Below are 25,044 nucleotides of genomic sequence, written 5' to 3'. Positions count from 1 at the left end.
GAGCCAATATGGCATTCAGAGTGTCAATCTCAAGAACTCCTTTCTTCTGACTAGTCCCATTGTTCACAGGATTTCTTTCAGAAGTGTACATGAATTGGTTATTTGCAACCATTTCAATGAGCTCTTGAGCTTCAGTAGGCGTCTTCTTCAAATGAAGAGATCCTCCAGCAGAGCTATCCAAAGACATCTTGGACAGTTCAGACAGACCATCATAGAAAATACCTATGATGCTCCATTCAGAAAGCATATCAGAGGGACACTTTCTGATTAATTGTTTGTATCCTTCCCAAGCTTCATAGAGGGATTCTCCTTCCTTCTGTCTGAAGGTTTGGACTTCCACTCTAAGCTTACTCAATTTTTGAGGTGGAAAGAACTTTGCCAAGAAGGCATTGACTAGCTTTTCCCAAGAGTCCAGGCTTTCTTTAGGTTGTGAGTCCAACCATGTTCTAGCTCTGTCTCTTACAGCAAAAGGGAATAGCATAAGTTTGTAGACTTCAGGGTCAACCCCATTAGTCTTGACAGTGTCACAGATTTGCAAGAATTCAGCTAAAAACTGATGAGGATCTTCCAATGGAAGTCCATGGAACTTGCAATTCTGTTGCATTAGAGAAACTAATTGAGGCTTAAGCTCAAAGTTGTTTGCTCCGATGGCAGGGATAGAGATGCTTCTCCCATAGAAGTCGGGAGTAGGTGCAGTAAAGTCACCCAGCACCTTCCTTGCATTGTTGGCATTGTTGTTGTTTTCGGCTGCCATGGATTTTTCTTCTTTGAAGATTTCTGTTAGGTCCTCTACAGAGAGTTGTGCTTTGGTTTCTCTTAGCTTTCGCTTCAAGGTCCTTTCAGGTTTAGGGTCAGCCTCAACAAGAATGCTTTTGTCTTTGCTCCTGCTCATATGAAAGAGAAGAAAACAAGGAAATGTGGAATCCTCTATGTCACAGTATAGAGATTCCTTTAGGTGTCAGAAGAAAAGAAAAATAGAAGGCAGAAGTAGAAAATTCGAACTTATCAAAGAAGATGGAGTTCGAATTTTGCATTAAGGAATAATGTTAGTCCATAAATAGAAGGATGTGAGAAGAAGGGAAGTAATTTTCGAAAATTAAGTAAAAGATTTTGAAAACATTTTTGAAAAACTTTGATTGATAATTTTCGAAAACAAAAAGTGGAAAAGAAATCAAGTGATTTTTGAAAAAGAATTTGAAATTAGAAATCAAAAAGATTTGATTGAAAGCTATTTTGAAAAGGATGTGGTTAAGAAGATATGATTAGTTTTAAAAAGATATGATTTGAAAAACATTTTAAAAAAGATTTGATTTTTAAAATTAATGACTTGGCTATCAAGAAAAGATATGATTCAAACATTAAACCTTTCTCAACAGAAAAGGTAACATACTTGAAATGTTGAATCAAATCATTAATTGATAGCAAGTATCCTTGAAAAAAAAAAGAAATTGATTTTGAAAAAGATTTGATTGAAAAGATATGATTTGAAAAAGATTTGATTTTGAAAAATTTTGAAAACTTGAAAAAAATTTGCATTGAAAACAAAATCTTCCCTCTTGTGCCATCCTGGCGTTAAACGCCCAGAATGGTGCACATTCTGGCGTTTAACGCCCAAAACTATACCCTTTTGGGCGTTAAACGCCCAACCAGGTACCCTGGCTGGCGTTTAAACGCCAGTCTGTCCTTCTTCACTGGGTGTTTTGAACGCCCAGCTTTTTCTGTGCAATTCCTCTGCTGTATGTTCTGAATCTTCAATTCTCTGTATTATTGACTTGAAAAGACACAAATTAAAAATATTTTTGGATTTTTTAGTAATAAGGAATAATCAAAATGCAACTAAAATCAAACAACAATGCATGCAAGACACCAAACTTAGCAGTTTGTATATTACTGACACTAATGAAAATGCACATGAGACACAAAACACTCAAGTCAAGATAATTCAAAGATCAGAGTAAGAAGTCATCAAGAATTACTTGAAGATCCTTAAGACACATGAATGAATGCATGCAATTGACACCAAACTTAAGATGAGACACTAGACTCAAACAAGAAATTTTTGGATTTTATGATTTTGTAATTTTTTTGTGCTTTTTCGAAAATTAAGTGGAAAAAGGTATCAAAATTCTTAATGAGAATTCCAGGAATCATGCAATGTTTAGTCTAAGACTCCGGTCCAGGAATCAGACATGGCTTCACAGCCAGCCAAGCTTTCAAAGAAAGCTTCGGTCCAAAACACTAGACATGGCCAAAGGCCAGCCAAACCTTAGCAGATCACTGTTCCAAAAGCAAGATTGATAGAAATCAACAAGCTCTTGTGATGATAAGTTGAAACCTCGGTCCAATGAAATTAGACATGGCTTCACAGCCAGCCAGACTTCAACAAATCATCATGAAACTCTAGAATTCATTCTTAAGAATTCCGAAAAAAAAATACCTAATCTAAGCAACAAGATGAACCGTCAGTTGTCCAAACTCAACAATCCCCGGCAACGGCGCCAAAAACTTGGTGCACGAAATTGTGATCTCTTCTTTTCACAACTCAAATAATCCCCGGTAATGAATCCAAAAACTTGGTATTCAATACCATGGCATAAACACAACTTCGCACAACTAACCAGCAAGTGTACTGGGTCGTCCAAGTAATAAACCTTACGCGAGTAAGGGTCGATCCCACAGAGATTGTTGGTATGAAGCAAGCTATGGTCACCTTGTAAATCTCAGTCAGGCAAACTCAAATGGATATGGGTGATATACGAATGAAACATAAAGATAAAGATAGAGATACTTATGTAATTCATTGGTGGGAATTTCAGATAAGCGTATGAAGATGCTGTCCCTTCCGTCTCTCTGCTTTCCTACTGTCTTCATCCAATCCTTCTTACTCCTTTCCATGGCAAGCTTAAGCAAGGGTTTCACCGTTGTCAGTGGCTACCTCCCATCCTCTCAGTGGAAATGTTCAACGCACCCTGTCACGGCACGGCTATCCATCTGTCGGTTCTCGATCAGGCCGGAATAGAATCCAGTGATTCTTTTGCGTCTGTCACTAACGCCCCGCCTTCAGGAGTTTGAAGCACGTCACAGTCATTCAATCATTGAATCCTACTCAGAATACCACAGACAAGGTTAGACCTTCCGGATTCTCTTGAATGCCGCCATCAGTTCTAGCCTATACCACGAAGACTCTGATCTCACGGAATGGCTGGCTCGTTTGTCAGGCGAGCACTCGGTTGTCAGGCGATCAACCATGCATCGTGTATCAGGAATCCAAGAGATATTCACCCAATCGAAGGTAGAACGGAGGTGGTTGTCAGTCACACGTTCATAGGTGAGAATGATGATGAGTGTCACGGATCATCACATTCATCAAGTTGAAGAACAAGTGATATCTTAGAACAAGAACAAGCGGAATTGAATAGAGGAACAATAGTAATTGCATTAATACTCGAGGTACAGCAGAGCTCCACACCTTAATCTATGGTGTGTAGAAACTCCACCGTTGAAAATACATAAGAATAAGGTCTAGGCATGGCCGAATGGCCAGCCTCCCAAAGTGATCAAAAGATCTAAAATAATCCAAAGATCCAAAGATTCAAAGATCCAAATACAATAGTAAAAGGTCCTACTTATAGAGAACTAGTAGCCTAGGGTTTACAGAGATGAGTAAATGACATAAAAATCCACTTCCGGGCCCACATGGTGTGTGCTTGGGCTGAGCATTGAAGCATTTTCGTGTAGAGACTCTTCTTGGAGTTAAACGCCAGCTTTTGTGCCAGTTTGGGCGTTTAACTCCCACTTTGGTGCCAGTTCCGGCGTTTAACGCTGGGAATTCTGAGGGTGACTTTGAATGCCGGTTTGGGCCATCAAATCTTGGGCAAAGAATGGACTATCATATATTGCTGGAAATCCCAGAATGTTTACTTTCCAACGCCGTTGAGAGCGTGCCAATTGGGCTTCTGTAGCTCCAGAAAATCCACTTCGAGTGCAGGGAGGTCAGAATCCAACAGCATCTGCAGTCCTTTTTAGTCTCTGAATCAGATTTTTGCTCAGGTCCCTCAATTTCAGCCAGAAAATACCTGAAATCACAGAAAAACACACAAACTCATAGTAAAGCCCAGAAAAGTGAATTTTAACTAAAAACTAATAAAAATATACTAAAAACTAACTAGATCATACTAAAAACATACTAAAAACAATGCCAAAAAGCGTACAAATTATCCGCTCATCATCTAACTTCCAGGACTTTCCAGCAATATATAATAGTTTATACTTTACTTTGAAAATAATGGCTCAAAACGGGCGTTGAACGCCCAAATCATCCTCTACCCGGCATTCAACGCCCCAAAAGGAGCAAGCTCGGCGTTGAACACCCAAAATGGACCAAATTCGGCGTTCAACACTCCAAGAGGAGTCCAAGCATGTTAATTCACCCCAAGCTCAACCCAAAAACTCACTAAGTGGGCCTAAAAAGTGGATTTTTGCACCAAGAGTCCAGTTTATCTTATTTTTGTAATCCTTAGTCATTAGATTAGTATATATAGACAAGAGGTTACCCTTGTTAGGAACTCTTGACCCTTTACACGTTTCATATTTCTTTTCTGAAAAGAATGAGTCACTAAACTTCCTAGGTTAAGGTTAAGAGCTCTGTTGATTCTCATGGATTAATAATATTACTGTTTCTATTTTATTCCATGTTTGATTCTATTCTAAGATATATTTTCGTTCTTCAATCCTTATGAATCTGGGGTGGAACTAGCGTATGTCCCCTTGTTCTACATGAGTTCTTGCGAGTCTCAAGAGGGATAGCAGTGAACTACAAGCTTGAGATTACATCTCTTAGACGGCTAATCTACAATCTCGTTGGGAACATGAAAACATCTGTCCAGCCGAGGTATGGGGCAATTAGGGCCTTTGTGGTATAAGCTAGAATCATAAAGCTTCATTCTCCGATTCGGAAGATCTAACCTTGTCTGCGGCATTTTGAGTAGGATCATCAGAGATTGAATTGCTAGAGATTCACCCTCGTTCAGATTGAATGACCATTAGTGTGGCAGTTGATTTGGATAAGAGGAGATTAATGACCATTAGCGTGGCGTTAATCACTTACAGCTTGTCATGGAATGAATCATTCGTAATTGGAATAGACAGTAAGAAAGGTTAATCCAGAAAGATAAGACATCTCTGAAGCCTTAACTGATTTCTCCCTGTTGTTTCTTCGCTATTTCTTTACTGCTTTCTTATTTATTTTATGCACATTCAACAACAATCAATCAACTTTCTATTCGCCTGGCTAAGATCTGCAGGATAACCACTGCTTGCTCAGTCCAACATTCCTCGTGGGATCGACCCTCACTCACCTTAGGTATTACTTGGATGACCTGGTGCACTTGCTAGTTAAGCTGTGCGGAGTTCTAAATTTCGCGCACCATGCGCCCCTAAGATCAAGTTATGGTCATATAAAGTTGGATAAAATTCTGCAAATTATGGAATTTTTTCCACTCTATCTTCTATTTACTCTTCATTTTTCTCCTATCTTAGCCTCAACCTTTCCAACCTAAAACCAACTCCATATTCACAACATATTTGGTCCATAATTGCGGTTTAAAATTATGACCATAGATCTATGGTCACCATTTTTGACTTTAGGTCACGGTTATTCTGGCGTGGCCATAGATCTATGGTCACCGTTTTTTTGTTTAGGGTTGTAGTACTTTATATTTAACACTTTAGGTGACGATTTTTAACCGTGAACATAGCTTACTTTATGATCATGTGTAAAAACTGTGATCATAGCTTGTTCTATGTTCACGCTAGTTTAAACCATGTCCATAGCTTACTCTATGGTTACACTAATTTTAAAGTGTGACCACAGCTTACTTTCTGATCAAACTAGTTTTAAACCAGTTTTTATGGTCATGTTATTTTAAAATCGTGACCATATCTTACTCTATGGTCACACTAGTTTTAAATTTTGATCATAATCTATAGTCATGGTTTTAATAATCTATAGTCATTATTTTTCGTACTCTACGATCACAGTTGTTAGACAATTCAAAATTGTGTGAGTTTTTATTTTTTTTAGAGCATAATCATAACAAAAAATTATGATAATCACAAAATAAGTCTAAAAAGGACATAAATTCAAATCATCTAAATAATAAAATTTACATTATATGCTAGATATGTTTCTAAATCATAATTTTCTGATTGGCTTCTTCCTTTGACCCTCATCTTCATTAGTTTTCATCTTCATTGCCATCTTGTCTTAATCATCTTCACTAGTTTTGACATTCTTATTTTTGGCACTTTGCTTTCACTTTCATCTTCAGTAGTTGTTATCTTCTTCTTTGTTGGCATCTTGCTTTGACCATTTTCTTCAATTCTTGCCATCTTCTCCTTTATTGGCATCTTGCTTTGACCCTCATCTTCAACTTTTATTAACTTCATTGACATCTTATTTTTATCATCATCCTCATTTTTTATCTTCTTTTTTATTAGCATCTTGCTTTGACCAGCATCTTCACTAATTAGTCTCTTTTTGAAAGGTTGCATCTTATTTTTTCTATACAAGGAAGACAGATATATTCACAACAATTTTGTAACAACAACTGCAACTCAGAATTAATCCAAAAACATTAACAAAGTATTCCAAAATCATTATAATAAAAAATATCAACTCAGAATCATTATAATCAACAAAAATAATAAAAATACAAAAATAGCAACTTACAATCACTATAATCATTATAATCAATAAAAAAATACAAGAAGAAACTAAAGTTCTATCCAACAACCAGACTCTAGAATCAACAAAAATAGAAAAATAAACAAAAATAAGTATTATTAATTCAGCAACTCAAAATTAATATTATTAACAAAGTAAGCAAAAATAAATTGATAGGTACTGAAAAAACAATACTATTTATTTAGATCGAATATGAATTTCTCACTAGATGCTGAACATTCAATCGTAAAACTGTAGCCACAAGAGATTATTTATGTTTATGAACATCTAAAATGTTTAAAAAACTTTAAAATAAAAAATGCTAAAATTATGGTGTATTCCTAATTTGTTTATGGACCAGAGCATGACAGAATTAAACATGGTTTGGCTGTGTGTTTCTGAATTTCTAGTCACATTAATAGCAAAGAAATTCCAATTCAGGATTAAATGCAACAAATTGCTTTATCAATAGCTTTAATAATGTTTACGAATTAATTTATCACAAATTAACTCTAATTAGCATCAATTTTTCACAAAATAATGCTTAATAATAAAAGAAGAAACAAAATATTCTAAATCTTTTTATCATTCCATCATCAATCAATCACAAGCAAATATAATCAATTCCAATAAAATCCTCAAAGTTAGGTAATCTAGGATTTTGAGTAAAATAGAAATTCTACCTCTAGTAGTGATTGATAGCAGCAATGGAAAAATAAATTTGCAACATCATCAGCTCGGAGCATAGAAAAGGTTACTATAGTGGTTAGAATAGATGCAACTTGAGTAGGAAAAACAAGGCGGAGGCAAAGGATGTACAAGATAAAGCAGAAATAGAATGGAGCAGAAGTTGCAATAGCGGTGATGGCAAGCTCAACAACAAGTTTGAACAAGCCACAACAAAGGCAGAACAAGAGTAGCATTGATGGCATTTGCAATGATAGCAGGGATAATGTTCATACCCAAGGCCGAGCTATCCGACCCGGGCTGATTGAAGACAAAATGACCGACCTCTTCAAGTCAGGATCCCTAACCTCTTCTGTAAAAAGTTCGGCCAAATCGACTAAAAGGCTCAAAGCAGGCCCAATGGAGGGACATAGCCACAATCTAAAGGCAGCCAAGGCCTGGGAAGATAAAGGGCGGCTCCCCATAAAGATAAGATAACTTCACTCTAAAGATAAGATAAGATAGCTATCTTATCTCCATAGAGGTCGCTCTACGCTACCATAAATACACTGAGCACCCAGGTATAACTCATACTCTGATTCTACTAAAAACCTGCCTAAAGCACGTGCTAACTTAAGCATCGAAGTCTCTTGCAGGTACCACCACCCTCCGGTAATGAAGGATCAGCAGCACCACCAGATCTAACAAATCAGACACGACAGCTCCGGCCACCAAGTCCAATAAGTCGGACGCAATAGCTCCGGCCACCACCGCAGATCTCATCCGAGATCGACCTATAGTTAAAGGTAACCCTTGGAACATTGGCACCGTTGCCGGAAAACTTGGAAGTCATCCCATCATCATGGCGGACAACCATGACAACGACCACGATTTTGATATAGAAAACAGGACGTCGCATAAAAACGCGGACGCCACCTCCAAAGACACACCTCAAAACGGGGAAGATAAGCAACCCCCAAACATAGAAATTCTAGAGGCTATACAAGCTCAGCATGATCACATCAAACAGCTCAAAAAAGAGGCTGAACATTAATGGGAAGCTGAAAGATACCTCCGGAGAGAAACAAGACGACGTCGAGAACTAGAGGACAAGCTCCTAAAGCTCGAAGCTGATCTTAAAATCAAAACCACTTGATCCAGTCATGAAGATAGCCCCCGCAGAGATCAAGACCCATTTACAAAAGAGATCATGAAAGCTAAAGTCCCAAAGAACTTCAAAGCTCCCGACGTGACCCCATACGACGGAACATCGGATCCAAGCCATCACCTCAGCAATTTCAGAAGCAGAATGTATCTCACTGATGCCTCAGATGCTATTCGATGCAAGGCCTTCCCGACTACCCTAACAAAGACATCAATTAAGTGGTTTGACAGTTTGCCTCCTAGATCCATCACGGGTTTTGACGACTTAGCCAAAAAGTTTCTTGCTAGATTCTCCATCCAGAAGGACAAAGCTAAACACGCCCCAAGCCTACTAGGGATCAAGCAAGGAGATAGGGAAAGCCTTTGCAATTACATGAAAAGATTCAATAAAGCGTGCCTGGACATACAAAGTCTACCAATAGAAGCAGCTATCATGGGTCTCATCAATGGCCTACGAGAAGGACCTTTCAGTCACTCCATATCAAAAAAGCATGCAACATCTCTGAACGAGGTACAAGAATGGGCAAAGAAGTACATTAACATGGAGAAAAATTCTCGATTAGGAGGGACCTCAAAACCTGGATTCTCCTACTCCTCTCGGGACAAGGATAAAGAGTCCAAAAAGAAAGAAGATCAACCTGGAGAGAAGCCTAGAAAATACCACAATTATACCCCTCTTCAGGTGTCTCTTATGGATGTTTACCGAGAAGTATGCCACACTGAGAAGATCCCACCACCTCGACCAATCAAAAGCAAAGAAGGAGGGGCGAATAAGACAGAATATTACGAATACCACCGAATCTACAGACACCCTACCAATGAGTGCTTCAACTTGAAGAATGTCATAGAGAAATTGGTAAGAGAAGGACGATTAGATCGGTACTTATCCAATAAAATGGACGAACCTAGAAAAAGAAGAAGGGACGAAGAGGTCGAAAGAGCTGAACGACCACCTCACACCACAGAAAGACACGTTCATATGGTAAATGGAGGATTTGCAGGAGGAGGGATCTTTAAATCATCTCGCAAGAGGCACCTCAAAGAAGTATATCATATTGGGGAAGGAGAAGGGTCACCCGACCTCCCCACGATTACATTTACCTGAGAAGACGCAACAGGCATCATCCCAGGACATGATGATCCCATGGTCATTACTATCATAGTGGCCAACGCTAATCTCCACATAACACTGATAGACCAAGGAAGCTCTGCGGATATCTTGTTTAAATCCGCCTTTGACAAACTCGACCTACAAGATAAAGAGCTCAGAACATATCTGAACAGCCTGTTGGGACTAGGAGACACTCCAATTCATCCACTTGGGGTTTGATGGTGGGGTTTTTGGGGAAGAGTGGATGGATGTGAGTGGTGAAGAGATTGTGGGGAAGAGGGTAGGATTTGATAGGTGAATAGTGGTTTAGGAAGAGTGTTATGGGAAGGTGTGAAGAGGAGAGAGAGTGAGTTGAGGTAGATGGGGATCCTGTGGGGTCCACAGATCCTGAGGTGTCAAAGATTTTGCATCCCTGCACCTTGCTGGCGTTAAACGCCCCTCTATGTGCCTTTCTAGCGTTTAAACGCCAGTCTGCTGCCCTTTTCTGGCGTTTAAACGCCCAGAAAGGTGCTAGACTGGGCGTTTAAACGCCCATTTTTATACCTTTACTGGCGTTTAAACGCCAGTTTGCCTGCCAGTTCTAGCGTTTAAATGCCAGTAAGCTTGTCCTCCAGGGTGTACCATTTTTTATGCTATTTTTTATTTTTCTTTAATGTTTGCAGTTATTTTTGTGACTCCACATGATCATGATCCTAAAAAAAATATAAAATAACATAGATAAATAAAATAAAATTGGGTTGCCTCCCAATAAACACTTCTTTAATGTCAATAGCTTGACAGTGAGCTCTTTTCAGACCTTCACAGATACTCAGAGCATGATTGTAGCCTCCCAACACCAAACTTAAAGTTTGAGTGTGTGGGCTCTGTCTGACTCTGTATTGAGAGAAGCTTTTCATGCTTTTTCTCCATGTTTACAGAAGAAGATCCTTGAGCCTTAAACACCAAGTAGTCCTCATTCAATCGAAGGACTAACTCTCCTTTATCCACATCAATCACAGCCCTTGCTATGGCTAGGAAGGGTCTTCCAAGGATGATGGATTCATCCTCATCCTTCCCAGTGTCTAGGATTATGAAGTCAGCAGGGATGTAAAGGCCTTCAACCTTTATTAGGACATCCTCTACAAGTCTATAAACTTTTTTCATTGATTTGTCTGCCATTTCTAGTGATATTTTTGCAGCTTGTACCTCAAAGATCCCTAGTTTCTCCATTACAGAGAGTGGCATGAGGTTGATACTTGATCCTAGGTCACACAGAGCCTTTTCAAAGGTCATGGTGCCTATGGTGCAAGGTATCAAGAACCTTCCGGGATCCTCTTTCTTTTGAGGTAACTTCAGCTGAACCAATGCACTTAGTTCATTGATGAGCAATGGAGGTTCATCCTCCCTAGTCTCATTACCAAATAATTTAGCATTCAGCTTCATGATTGCTCCTAGATATTGAGTAACTTGCCCTTCAGTAACATTTTCGTCCTCTTCAAAGAAAGAATATTCGTCAGAGCTCATAAATGGTAATAGTAGGTTCAATAGAATCTCTATGGTCTCTAGATGAGCCTCAGATTCCTGTGGTTCCTCACTAGGGGACTTCTTGTAGTCCAGTGGACGTCCCATGAGGTCTTCCTTACTGTGAATCACATCCTCCTCCTCTTCTATAGGTTCGGCCATTTTGGTTGTATTAATGGCCTTGCACTCTCTTTTTGGATTCTCTTCTATATTGCTTGGGAGAGTTCTAGGAGGAGTTTCAGTAATTCTTTTACTCAACTAACCCACTTGTGCCTCCAAACTTCTTATGGAGGACCATGCCTCAGTCATGAAACTGAGGGTGGTCTTAGATAGATCAGAGACTATGTTTGCTAAGCTAGAGAAGCTCTGCTCAGAATTCTCTGTCTGTTGCTGAGAAGATGATGGAAAAGGCTTGCTATTGGCAAACCTATTTCTCCCACCATTATTGTTATTGAAGCCTTGTTGAGGCTTCTGTTGATCCTTCCATGAGAAATTTGGGTGATTCCTCCATGAAGGATTATAGGTGTTTCCATAGGATTCTCCCATGTAATTCACCTCTTCCATTGCAGGATTCTCTGGGTCATAAGCTTCTCCTTCAGAGGAGGCGTCTTTAGCTTGCAATCCAGTCAGACTCTGAGAAATCATATTGACTTGCTGAGTCAATATTTTGTTCTGAGCCAATATGGCATTCAGATTTTCAATCTCAAGAACTCCTTTCCTCTGAGTCACCCCATTATTCACAGGATTTCTCTCAGAAGTGTACATGAACTGGTTATTTGCAACCATTTCAATGAGTTCCTGGGCTTCTGCAGGCATTTTTAGATGAAGAGATCCACAGGCAGAGTGGTCCAATGACATCTTGGATAACTCAGACAGACCATCATAGAATATACATATGATGCTCCATTCTGGAAACATGTCAGAAGGACACCTTTTTGTTAATTGCTTGTATCTTTCCCAAACTTCATAGAGGGATTCACTTTCCTTCTATCTGAAGGTTTGGACGTCCACTCTGAGCTTACTCATCTTTTGAGGTGGAAAGAATTTGGTCAAGAAAGCATTAACCAGCTTGTCCCAAGAGTTCAGGCTTTCTCTAGGTTGTGAGTCCAACCATGTCCTAGCTCTGTCTCTCATAGCAAAAGGAAAAAGCATAATTCTATAGACCTCGGGATCAACCCCATTGGTCTTAACAGTATCACAGATCTGCAAGAATTCAGATAGAAATTGATGAGAATCTTCTGATGGAAGTCCATGAAACTTGTAGTTCTGCTACATTAGAGAAACTAATTGAGGCTTAAGCTCAAAGTTGTTTGCTCCAATGATAGGAATTGAGATGCTTCTTCCATAGAAGTTGGAAGTTTGTGTAGCATAGTCACCAAGCATCTTCTTTGCATTGTTGGCATTGTTGTTATTTTCGGCTGCCATGTCTTCTTCTTTTTCGAAAATTTCTGTCAGGTCCTCTCCAGAGATTTGTGCTTTAGCTTCTCTTAGCTTCCTCTTCAGAGTCCTTTCAGGTTTAGGATCAGCTTCAACAAGAATATCCTTATCCTTGTTCCTGCTCATGTGAAAAAGAAGAGAACAAAAGAGAAGAGGAATCCTCTATGTCACAGTATAGAGATTCCTTTATGTGAGTAGAAGAAGAGAAGAAGAGAAGAATGAGGTAGAGAGAAAATAAAGAGAATTCAAACACAGAAGGGGAGAGAGGGTTCAAATTTTAAGAAGGAGAGAAGTGTTAGTAATTAAATAAATAAATAGAAAGAGATGAGAGAGAAGAATTTCAAAAATATTAGAAGAAATAAAATTAGAGTTTAAAACAATTAGTTAATTAAAAAGGTTTTTGAAAAAGTTGTTAGTGGTTTTTGAAAATTAGAGAGAGAAAAGTAGTTAATTGAAAAATATTTGAAAAATTTTTTTGAAAAGATAAGAAGTTAAAAAAATTTGAAATTAAGTTTTGAAAAAGATATGATTGAAAAAGATTTGAAAAAGAAATTTAAAAAGATTTGATTTTGAAAATTGAAGTTGATGACTTGACTAACAAGAAACTAAAAGATATGATTCTAGAATTTAAAGATTGAACCTTTCTTAACAAGAAAGTAACAAACTTGAAATTTTTTGAATCAAATTCTTAATTGTTAGCAAGGTTTTCGAAAATATGAAATAAAAATAAGAAAAAGATTTTGAAAATCAATTTTTTAAATTTTTTTGAAAATATTAAGAAGAAAAATGAAAAAGATTTAATTTTTTTAAAAAGATATGAAAAGATAGAATTTTTAAATAGAAATTTTCACTTGACTAACAAGAAACAACTAAATTTTAAAAATCTTTGACTAAGTCAACCCAAAATTTCGAAATTTATGAGTGAAATAAGGAAAGGATATATATATATATATATATATTTTATTTTTGAATTTTAATGAAGAAAGAGAAAAACAACAAAATGACTCAAGACATGAAAATTTAAGATCAAAACAAAGAAAACATGCAAGAACACTTTGAATGTCAAGATGAACACCAAGAACACTTTGAAGATCATGATGAACATCAAGAACTTATTTTTGAAAATTTTTTTGAGAAAAGAAACACATGCAAGACACCAAACTTAGAAATTTTTAAACTTTTGACTCTAAAAATTTGAAATTGCATATGAAAAACAAGAAAAGACACAAAACAAGAAAATCACAAGATTAAACAAAGACAATCATCAAGAACAACTTGAAGATCAAGAAGAACACAATGCATGAGTTTTTGAAAAAAAGCTAGAAAAATACAAACATGCAATTGACACCAAACTTAAAATTTGACTCTAGACTCAAACAAGAAACACAAAAAAATTTTTATTTTATGATTTTATAAAAAAATTTTGTATTTTTCGAAAACTAGAAAAATAATTTTTTTTGAAAGATTTTTGAAAAATTTTTGAAAATAGAACAAGAAGAAAATTACCTAATCTAAGCAACAAGATGAACCGTCAGTTGTCCAAACTCAAACAATCCCCGGCAACGGCGCCAAAACTTGGTACACGAAATCGTGAGTTCACACTTTTCTCACAACTCCGCACAGCTGACCAGCAAGTGCAATGGGTCATCCAAGTAGTACCTTACGTGAGTAAGGGTCGATCCTACAGAGATTGTCGACTTGAAGCAAGCTATGGTCATCTTGTAAATATCAGTCAGGCGGATTCAAATGGTTATGAGGTTTTGATGATTAAAAAAGAAATCAAATATAAAATAGGATAGAGATACTTATGCAATTCATTGGTGGGAATTTCAGTTAAGCGTATGGAGATGCTTTGTTCCCTTTGAGCCTCTGCTTTCTTATTGTCCTCATCCAATCTTGCGTACTCCCTTCCATGGAAAGCTGTATGTTGGTAGATCACCGTTGTCAATGGCTACCATCCGTCCTCTCAGTGAAAACATATCCGCTACGGTTTCCCACATGGCTAATCAGCTGTCGGTTCTCGATCGTGTAGGAATAAGATCCATTGATTCTTTTGCACACTGTCACTGCGCCCAACAGTCACGAGTTTGAACCTCGTCACAGTCATCTCATTCCAGATCCTACTTAGAATACCACAGACAAGGTTTAGACTTTCCAAATCTCAAGAATATTGTCAATTGATTCTAGCTTATACCACGAAGACTCTGATCTCACGGAACGGAAGGCTTCATTTTCAAGAGAGGCAACCATGCATCGTAAACCAGGAGGCCAAGAGATACACACTCAAGCTCTTACAGATAGAACGGAGGTGGTTGTCAGGCACGCGTTCATAAGGGAGGATGATGATAAGTGTCACGGATCATCACATCCATCAGATTGAAGTACGAGTGAACATCTTAGAACAAGAATAAGCGTGAATTGAATAGAAAAATAATAGTACTTTACATTAATTCATGAAGAACAGCAGGGCTCCACACCTTAATCTATGAGGTGTAGAAACTCCACCGTTGAAAATACATAAGTGATGAAGGTCCAGGCATGGCCGAATGGCCAGCCCCAAAACGTGATCAAGAGATCAAAAGTGATCCAAAGATAGTCTCAAAAATGATCTAAATATATAAATACAATAGTAAAAAATTCTATTTATACTAAACTAGTTACTAGGGTTTACAAAAATAAGTAGATAGTGCATAAATCAACTTCCAGGGCCTACTTGGTGTGTGCTTGGACTGAACATTGAAGCTTTCACGTGCATAGGCTTTCCTTGGCGTTTTACTCCATCTTTGGTGCCAGTTCTGGCGTTTTACGCCAAAAAAGGGTCTCTGACCGGCGTTTAGACGCCAGTTTGGGCCATCAAATATTAGGCAAAGTATGGACTATTATACATTGCTGGAAAGCCTAAGATGTTTACTTTCCAACTCAATTGAGAGTGTGCCGATTGGGCTTCTATAGCTCAAGAAAATCTATTTCACATACAGGAGGGTCAGAATCCAACAGCATCTGCAGTCTTTTTTCAGCCTCTGAATCAGATTATTGCTCAGATCCCTCAATTTCAGCCAGAAAATACCTAAAATCATAGAAAAACACACAAACTCATAGTAAAGTCTAGAAATGTGATTTTTGCATAAAAACTAATAAAAATATATTAAAAAGTAACTAAAATAAACTAAAAACTACCTAAAAATAATGCCAAAAAGCGTATAAATTATCCGCTCATCACTACCTAACAAAGATTGATGAACAAAGTCTTCGCAGATCATATTGGGAAACTAATGGCAGTATATGTAGACGACATGCTGGTAAAAACACAAAGTGAGGAATCATTACTGACCGACCTCACCGAAGTGTTCGACACCATAAGAAAGCATGGTATGCGACTTAATCCTGCAAAGTGCACCTTTGCAGTAGAGGATGGAAAATTCTTAGGCTTCATGCTCACACAAAGAAGAATTGAGGCAAACCCAGATAAATCCCGGGCCACACTAAACATCAAAAGTCTGACCTGTGTCAAAGAGGTCCAACAGCTCAACGGAAGACTGGCCGCCCTGTCCAGATTCCTAGCTGGATCGGCCATAAGATCTCTCCCCTTCTACGCAACATTAAGGAAAGAAAAAAGGTTTGAGTGGACAATAGAATGCGAGCAAGCCTTCTATGATTTCAAAAAATTCTTGGGACAACCACCCATCCTTACCCGACCACGGGAAGGAGAGACTCTCATATTATATCTCGCAATGGGAAGTCGGGCAATAGCTTCAGAACTAGTCAGAGAGGACGATCATGAGAAACAACCCATCTACTTCATCAACAAGGCTTTACAAGGGGCCGAACTAAACTATCAAAAGATAGAAAAATTCGCCTACGCCCTCATATTAACTTCTCGACGCCTCCGCCCATACTTATAGGTCTACACCATCAAGGTACGAACCAACCAGCCCATAAAAAGCATTTTACAAAAAATAGACTTAGCAGGAAGATTCTTACAGTGGGCAGTCGAGTTATCTGAGTTCGATCTTCAATACGAGGCTCGGACAGCCATCAAATCACAGTACCTGGCCGACTTCATTGCTGAATATACTAACACCCGGGAACTCCTACAAAATGGAATCTCTACGTAGACGGCTCTTCAAAAAAAACCGGAAGTGGCGCAGGTGTGATAATAGAAAGTGATCAAGGAACCCAAATCGAACTCTCTTTAAAGTTCGAATTCCCCGCTTCAAATAATCAGGCTGAATACGAGGCATTACTAGCTGGTTTAAGACTGGCTAAGGAGGTGGGAGTTCAAAAGCTTACCATCTTCAGCGATTCATAAGTAGTTACCTCATAAATAACAGGAAGCTACCAAGCTAAGGACCCTACTTTGAAAAAGTACCTGGACAAAACCATAAAACAGCTCAGACAACTCGGGGAATATGAGGTCCATTATATACCTCGGGAACAGAATGCTCGAGCTAATGCACTCTCAAAACTAGCTAGGAATAAGCCAGGGGGCAATAATAGAAGCCTCATCCAGGAAATACTACAAAACCCATCAATCTCGAAGGAAGAAAAGGTCCTAGCCATATCAAGTCAGGATCAAGGGTGGATGACCCCCATAATCAATTACCTCAAGTCAGAAATACTCCCCACAGATAAGAAGGAGGCAAAGAGGCTAATGCGAGAAGCACAGTACTACACCATAATAGGCGACATCTTATATAGGAGAGGGATTTTAACACCCCTCTTAAAATGTATACCGACTTCCAATACAAAGGAAGTCTTAGAAGAAGTATACAGCGGCATATGTGGCAACCACCTGGGGGCACGAGCTCTTTCCAAAAAGGTACTCCGAGTAGGGTTCTTTTGGCCAACAATACAATAAGAAGTAACCGAGTTTGTTAAGACATGCCCACCATGTCAAAGGCATGCTAACTTCCACATCGCCCCACCAGAGGAGCTCATCAATGTAACGTCACCTTGGCCATTTGCAAAATGGAGACTCGACCTCCTCGGACCCTTTTCTCAAGGATCGGGACAAGTCAAGTTCCTCATTGTAGGGGTAGACTATTTCACAAAATGGATTGAGGCAGAGCCCCTAGCCAATGCCACTGCTCAAAGAAGTCAGAAATTCTTATACAGAAACATTGTTACAAGATTCGGAGTCCCTTACTCTATCACCACAGACAATGGCACTCAATTCACGGACACAAGTTTCAAAAAGTTGGTAGCTGACTTGAAAATAAAGCACCAATTCACATCTATAGAACACCCACAAGCCAATGGACAAGCAAAAGCTGCCAACAAAGTCATACTAGCAGGGTTAAAACGGAGACTACAGGATACAAAAGGAGCTTGGGCTGAAGAGCTCCCACAAGTTCTATGGGCATATCAGACAACTCCACACTCCACCATAGGAGAATCACCCTTCCAATTGGCATATGGAATGGAGGTAATGATCCCAGTAGAGATCGAAGAAGGATCCCCTAGAATGATCCTCTACAATGAAGAGGCCAACTCCCAAATTTAAAAGGAAGAACTCGACCTACTTCCAGAAGTTTGAGAAAGGGCTCGGATTAGAGAGGAAGCGTTAAAATGTCGAATGGCCTCTAGATACAATCAGAACATAGTCCAACGAAGTTTCACCAAAAACTATCTCATCCTAATCCGAAATGACATCAGAACGGGCCGATCAAGAGAAGGAAAGCTAACGGCTAACTGGAAAGGACCTTACCAAGTTATAGAGGTACTAGGAAAAGGCTACTACAAGGTGTTCGACCTCGAAGGGAAAGAGCTACCAAGGTCGTGGCACACACACAACCTAAGAAGGTATTATAGTTAGAGGATAATAAAAATCGTAGGTCAAGGCGCACTCCTTTTCCTGAAAAGATTTTTTAATGAGGCTCCAATCCAAGATCTGCAAATCGCCCGACTTAGAAGGGTAAGCACCCACATGTACATATTCTTGTCTAAATGCCTATTTTCTATTTTTTAGATTCCCTACAAAGTTGTCTACTAAGATGCATTAAGATGAGAACTAAACTCATCGCACGATCATGACAAGGTCGGCAAGATGAGAACTAAACTCATCGTCCGATCACGACAAGGTTGGCAAGATGAGAACCAAACTCATCGTCTGATCCCGACAAGGTCGGCAAGATGAGAACCAAACTCATCGCCCGATCCCGAAAAGGTCGACAAAGAGAAAGTTGGACCAAACCGATCAAAGTGACAAAGTTATAAAAAGTAATCCATAAAAAGAGGCCTGACGAGGTTTGAGTAAAAATAGATTACTAAAAATAACTTACAAGAGAACCGACAAGAAAAAGTTGGACCCAATCAAATCAAAACGACAAAGTTATAAAAAGTAATCCATAGAAAGAGGCTTGACGAAGTCTGATTAAAAATGGATTGCTCAAAATAACTCAAGAAGAACTGACAAAGAGAAGTAAGCCCGAACTGAGCTACACAAAAGTTATAAAAAGTATCCATAGAAAGAGGCCTGACGAGGTCTGATTAAAAATGGATTGCTAAAAATAACTTAAAAAAGGACCAGATGAAGTCGGACCAGCAAAGAGCGTGCGCTAAAAGGAAAACAATCTCGACCAAAAAGCCACGACTCTACGACAAAGCTATCGAAATTTTTCAGACTAACTGAAAAGGCTCTACGCGAACCCTAAAAGAATTGTCAGGCAGAATAGCCCCAAGGATCACCTCGGCCAAGCAAGAGAAAGAAGCAATCAAAACGAGGTCAGACAGCAAAAGTACTAACACTCTACAAAGTTTATCAAAAATTGCAAAAACACAATTAACACAGCAGAAACACAGATATTATAATAAAAACATTAAAGACTAAGAAGGCTGCCGAAAAGTCGGCCTGAAGAGCTAAAAATGTTTTGTTTTGCAAAACGAAGTTGCACAGAAGCAACGAAATGTCCAAGAAAGCCAAAAACCACATAAAAAGTTTACAAGAACTAAGAGTTCAAAAGCCGGGCTAAACTAATACATCAGAAATTATGAGGAACCCAAAGTCTCCTCAGGAGCAGCATCCTGAGTTGAGGAGGGAGGAACAATCTTCAAAGAAGTCGCATCTACTGTCACATCCTCCCGATTTAAAACTTGAACATCGGGATCAGACTCGGGATGGCCGACCTCAGCAGTAGGAGTAGAAGAAGTAGTGGCAGCAGAAGCTTTGACTGATGGCACATGGGGAGGACCTTCCTCTTCATCTTCATCTGGGGCAGGGACAATCTTACCATCTTCCACGATGTTGTCTAAACTAAAAAGAGTCAGGTCGAGCTCGGGAGCAAGAACTCGGACCTGGGTCTTCAAGTTCTCATAGGCGTCGGTAACACTACCCACTAGATGGCCCTGGAGCTCAGCGTAATTAACATGGGCAGACTCCAGCCTCCCCCTGGTCTCCAATAGCTCGCCGTAAGTTTGAACCTAGCTCTCTTTATGCTTCTTCACCATCTCCTCAGCCAGGCTCGCAGTGGCCTCAGCAGCGGTAGCTCGAGCCTTCTCATTTTCCATGTCCAGCTCCAATTTTGCCACCTTTTGCTCAAGCTCACTCTTTAGCCCCATAATCTTGTCAAACTCCGACTTAGCTTCCTTTATAAAGGCCTTCGTCACGTGAACGGGAGAATCTTGGATCGTACAGAACAAAGCCGCACCCATATGAGCCATCCGAACACTACTACTGGTAATAAAATCCAGATGGCGAAGGATGGACACATCGTCCATAGGAAGTTGGCCATAGGGAGCAATTTGATTGTCAACAAACTCACAGCATCAAAATCAGGGGCATCCAATTCATAGGGCTCAACAGTTTTTTGCCTTTTTGGAGGAGGACTGGTAGTAGGAGAAGAGGCAGCACCAGGGGTTGACTGGAGAGGGTTAGAGGAAACCAAGCAAACCTGGGGAGTCAGGATGACTTTCCTCAGCCCGGAAGTCTCTGAGATCGACTTCCTCAGAGATGCTTGGGAAGATCCCTCTCCAGAGCCTTTTGCCAAAATGTTTTGAGCCGCAGTTGCTTTCCTGGCCTGTTTAAAAGCCTTCATGGAATCTGTGGTCTTCACCATCTCTGAAAACAGAAATTAATGAAATCAATTTGCAAGTAAAAAGCAGCCAGAAAAGGGGTCGGGGGGATGGATTGACGAAACAAACAAATAAACAAAGAAAAGCTAAAAAGAAGTCGTGTCAGCTACCCAGTTTAGCTTGAAGAAGGGTGGGATCCCCCAAGAACTTCTTCGTGTCAAGATGGGGAGGTTGCCCCTAATTTTCCTCTAATACATGCACAAAAGTCTGCTCGACATCATCTAGACTTTCCCAAGAATACCTGGTCACTACCACATTCTTTTGCCAGCACAAAGGGAAGGTAGGTTCATTGTTTTCGTCCAAAAAGAAAGGCCGAGCTCCCTCAACAGCTCGGACCTTGAAATAGTAGTTCTTAAAATCCCTAAACGATTCATCATACATAGAGAACACCTTCTTTCCTTGGGAAGCTTGGAAAGAAATCCAGGAAGCTTTCTTCTTAGCTACTCTAGGTTTTGTCAAAACAAAAAGATAAAGGAAGAGGGCTTAGGAAGGTCGGATATCTAGTTCCTGACACAACAATTGAAAGATTTTTATGAAACCTCAGGAGTTCGGATGGAGTTGAGAAGGAGTTACATTGCAGGCCCACAATAGTCTGGTTTCAAAAGAGGTAAAGGGAATGGTGATTTTCAGTTGACTAAAGAAGTAGTCATAAGCATAGAAGAAGGGCCGTTCTCCCTTTGTCAAAGAAGGAAAACTAACCCTCTCCTCGGGGTCGGGAGATACCAGCTCGTAATTTTTCTCTTGGTCCCTATCACTACAAATCCTATGATGCCTCCTAAGTCGCACACAATATTCAGAATCAACTACAATGACACACATCAAAACAATAGAATCCAGCCAGTCAGACATGTCCTCCGGAACCTTAGTAGACATTTCAACAATGTTTTTGGCGATAAGACATAGGTCAACTATTCCTACAAGAAAAGAAAAAAGGGGGTTACCACCACACAGCCTGGGAAAATATGGAAACAACTCGGACAACAAACATGCAAACATCAAAAGGTGAATGCAGCGTTAAAAAGGGAAACTCCAGGACTCACATCAAGGTCCAGGGGCATTCCTTTGGAGGCAATAACTGGGCAAGAACCCAGAAAGAAGAAAGAAGAAAATCGACGCTTTTTAGATCAATTCCCCTTTGGCAAATAACACTTCACAATAAAGCAACAAGAAAACCATCATCATCAAACAGATCGCACAGAAATCATATCATCAAAAGATGCAAACTTTTTTCAACTAGCAGTTTATCATGCAAAAGCTACCAAAAAGGTATACACATAAAAGGCTCATAAGAGGGAAAAGAGACAGGGACAGTGAACAAACCTATGATGCCCTAAAGAAAGCATCAACTACCAAGAAATACAAGAAAGCGCACATCACAGCAATGATCAGGCACGACAAACGCAGAAAGATTCAAACTTTCCAACACGAAGCCAAACAAAGACCAAAAACCTTTTAAGCACAACAAACACAAGCATGCAGAAAAAGTGGTGTGGAAAGTTAAAAAGAAAAAGAAGAAGAAAAACCAACCTGAGAAGAGGAGACGATAATTGATCAGAGACGAAACTACGCCAAATAATCACCTTTTGAACAAAGAAAAAGGGGAAGCATGAAAACAGAAAGATTTGAGAGCAAGAGAATGAAGCGCCAACAAGGAGTCGAAGGGAAAAGTGAAGAAGAAACTAAATCTTTGAAAATTCAACATAAGATATGCGAAGAGGGAAGCAAAGGAAACGGCAAAAAAGGGGAGTTAATGAATTTTTAAAATTTTGCACTTTTCCAAGAAGAACGCAACGCACGCTACAATTAAAAAGGAAATGCCCCGCATTCAAGTCCTAATAGGAGTTCTACAAATGGGATCTACAAAAAATGCTCGAGCCCGACCTCCACAAAAGAGGTCAAAGTATGAAAAGACACGACCTCAAAGGAATGACCAAACTCGAGCAGGAGCACGGTTCATACCCTGGGTCAAGCTATCCGGCCCGGGCTGATTGAAGACAAAACGACCGACCTCTTCAGGTCAGGATCCCCGACCTCTTCTGTAAAGAGTTCGGCCAAATCGATAAAAAGGCCCAAAGCAGGCCCAACGGAGGGACACAGCCCAAATCTAAAGGCAGCCAAGGCCTAGGAAGATAAAGGGTGGCTCCCCATAAAGATAAGATAACTTCACTCAAAAGATAAGATAAGATCGCTATTGATGAGCAGATAATTTATACGCTTTTTGGCATTGTTTTTAGGTAGTTTTTAGTAGGATCTAGCTACTTTTAGAGATGTTTTTATTAGTTTTTATGCAAAATTCACATTTTTGGACTTCACTATGAGTTTGTGTGTTTTTTTGTGATTTTAGATATTTTCTGGCTAAAATTGAGAGACCTGAGCAAAAATCTTATAGGAGGCTGAAAAAGGACTACAGATCTTGTTGGATTCTGACCTCCCTTCACTCGAAATGGATTTTCTGGAGCTACAGAACTCCCAATGGCACGCTTTCAACTGCGTTGGACAGTAGACATCCAGGGCTTTCCAGCAATATATAATAGTGCATACTTTATTTGAGTTTAGATGACGCAAACTGGCGTTAAATGCCAGTTCCATGCTGCATTCTGGGGTAAAACGCTAGAAACACGTCACAAACCAGAGTTAAACGCCAAAAACACGTTACAACTTGGCGTTTAACTCCAAGAGAAGCCTCTGTACATGTAAAGCTCAAGATCAGCCCAAGCACACACCAAAGTGGGCCCGGAAGTGGATTTCTGCACTTAGACTTATTTCTGTAAACCCTAGTAGCTACTCTAGTATAAATAGGACTTTTTACTATTATCTTTTGATTTTCGGACGAGCTTTTGGAATATTTTTTTTATTATTGTTAGTCCTTAGACATTGGGGGCTGGCCTCATGGCTATGCCTACCTTATTTTCACTTATGTATCTTCAACGGTGGAGTTTCTACACATCATATATTAAGGTGTGGAGCTCTGCTGTTCCTCGAGTATTAATGCAATTACTATTATTCTTCTATTCAATTTAGCTTATTCTTATTCTAAGATACTCGCTGCACTTCAACATGATGAATGTGATGATCCGTGACACTCATCATCATTCTCACCTATGAACGCGTGCCTGACAACCACCTCCGTTCTACCTTAGATTGAGCGCGTATCTCTTAGCCTCCATTCTGAAAGATCAGAGTCTCCGTGGTATAAGCTAGAATTATTGGCGGCCATTCCTGAGATCCGGAAAGTCTAAACCTTGTCTGTGGTATTCCGAGTAGGATCTGGGATGGGATGACTGTGACGTGCTTCAAACTCGCGAGTGTTGGGCGTAGTGACAGACGCAAAAGAATCACTGGATTCTATTCCAACATGATCGAGAACCGACAGATGATTAGCCGTGTTGTGACAACGCATTTGGATCATTTTCACTGAGACGACGGGAGGTAGCCATTGACAACGGTGAAACCCAACATACAGTTTGCCATAGAAAGGGGTAAGAATGATTGGATGAAAACAGTAGAAAAGCAGAGATTCAGAAGGAATACAGTATCTTCATGCACTTATCTGAAATTCCCACCAATGAATTACATAAGTATCTCTATCTCTATTTTATGCTTTATTTATCTTTATATTCGAAAACCATTATAACCAATAGAATCCGCCTGACTGAGATTTACAAGATGACCATAGCTTGCTTCATACCAACAATCTCCGTGGGATCGACCCTTACTCACGTAAGGTTTATTACTTGGACGACCCAGTGCACTTGCTGGTTAGTTGTGCGAAGTTGTGAAAAGGAGTGATATTACAATTGTGTGTACCAAGTTGTTGGCGCCATTGAGATCACAATTTCGTACACCAAGTTTTTGGCGCCGTTGCCGGGGATTGTTCAAGTTTGGACAACTGACGGTTCATCTTGTTGCTCAGATTAGGTAATTTTCTTCTTATTTTATTTTCAAAAAAGTTTTCAAAAAACTTTCAGAAAATTTTTCTTCTTTTTCGTTTTTTTAAAAATAATTTTCGAAAATTCAAAAAAAAATAAAAAAAATTTAATAAAATCATAAAATCAAAAATATTTTTGTGTTTCTTGTTTGAGTCTAGAGTCAAGTTTTGAGTTTGATGTCAATTGCATCATTTTAATTTTCAAAAAAAAATTTTTCGAAAAACTCATGCATTGCATTCTTCATGATCTACAAGTTGTTCTTGATAAGTCTTCTTATTTGATCTTCTTATTTTCTTGTTTTGTGTCTTTTGTTGTTTTTCATATGTATTTTTGCATTCATAGTATCTAAACATGAAAAATTTCTAAGTTTGGTGTCTTGCATGTTTTTCTTTTCTTGAAAATTTTTCAAAAATAAGTTCTTGATTTTCATCATGAGCTTCAAA

The 25,044-nt window shown here is 39.2% G+C and overlaps 1 non-coding gene across 1 annotated transcript; it reads left to right on the top strand.

Moving 5' to 3' along the window:
* The first annotated feature begins 241 nt into the window (after positions 1-241).
* LOC112714303 (small nucleolar RNA R71) lies at positions 242-349 on the top strand. The gene has a single exon (XR_003159203.1). It is a non-coding gene; the product is annotated as a small nucleolar RNA R71 (small nucleolar RNA).
* Positions 350-25,044: the final 24,695 nt, after the last annotated feature.

This window comes from Arachis hypogaea, chromosome 1 (assembly GCF_003086295.3).
Source record: "Arachis hypogaea cultivar Tifrunner chromosome 1, arahy.Tifrunner.gnm2.J5K5, whole genome shotgun sequence".
NCBI classification, from domain to species: domain Eukaryota; kingdom Viridiplantae; phylum Streptophyta; class Magnoliopsida; order Fabales; family Fabaceae; genus Arachis; species Arachis hypogaea.
The sequence above is the reverse complement of the archived record's forward strand: the minus strand, read 5'-3'. Positions and strand labels throughout refer to the sequence as shown.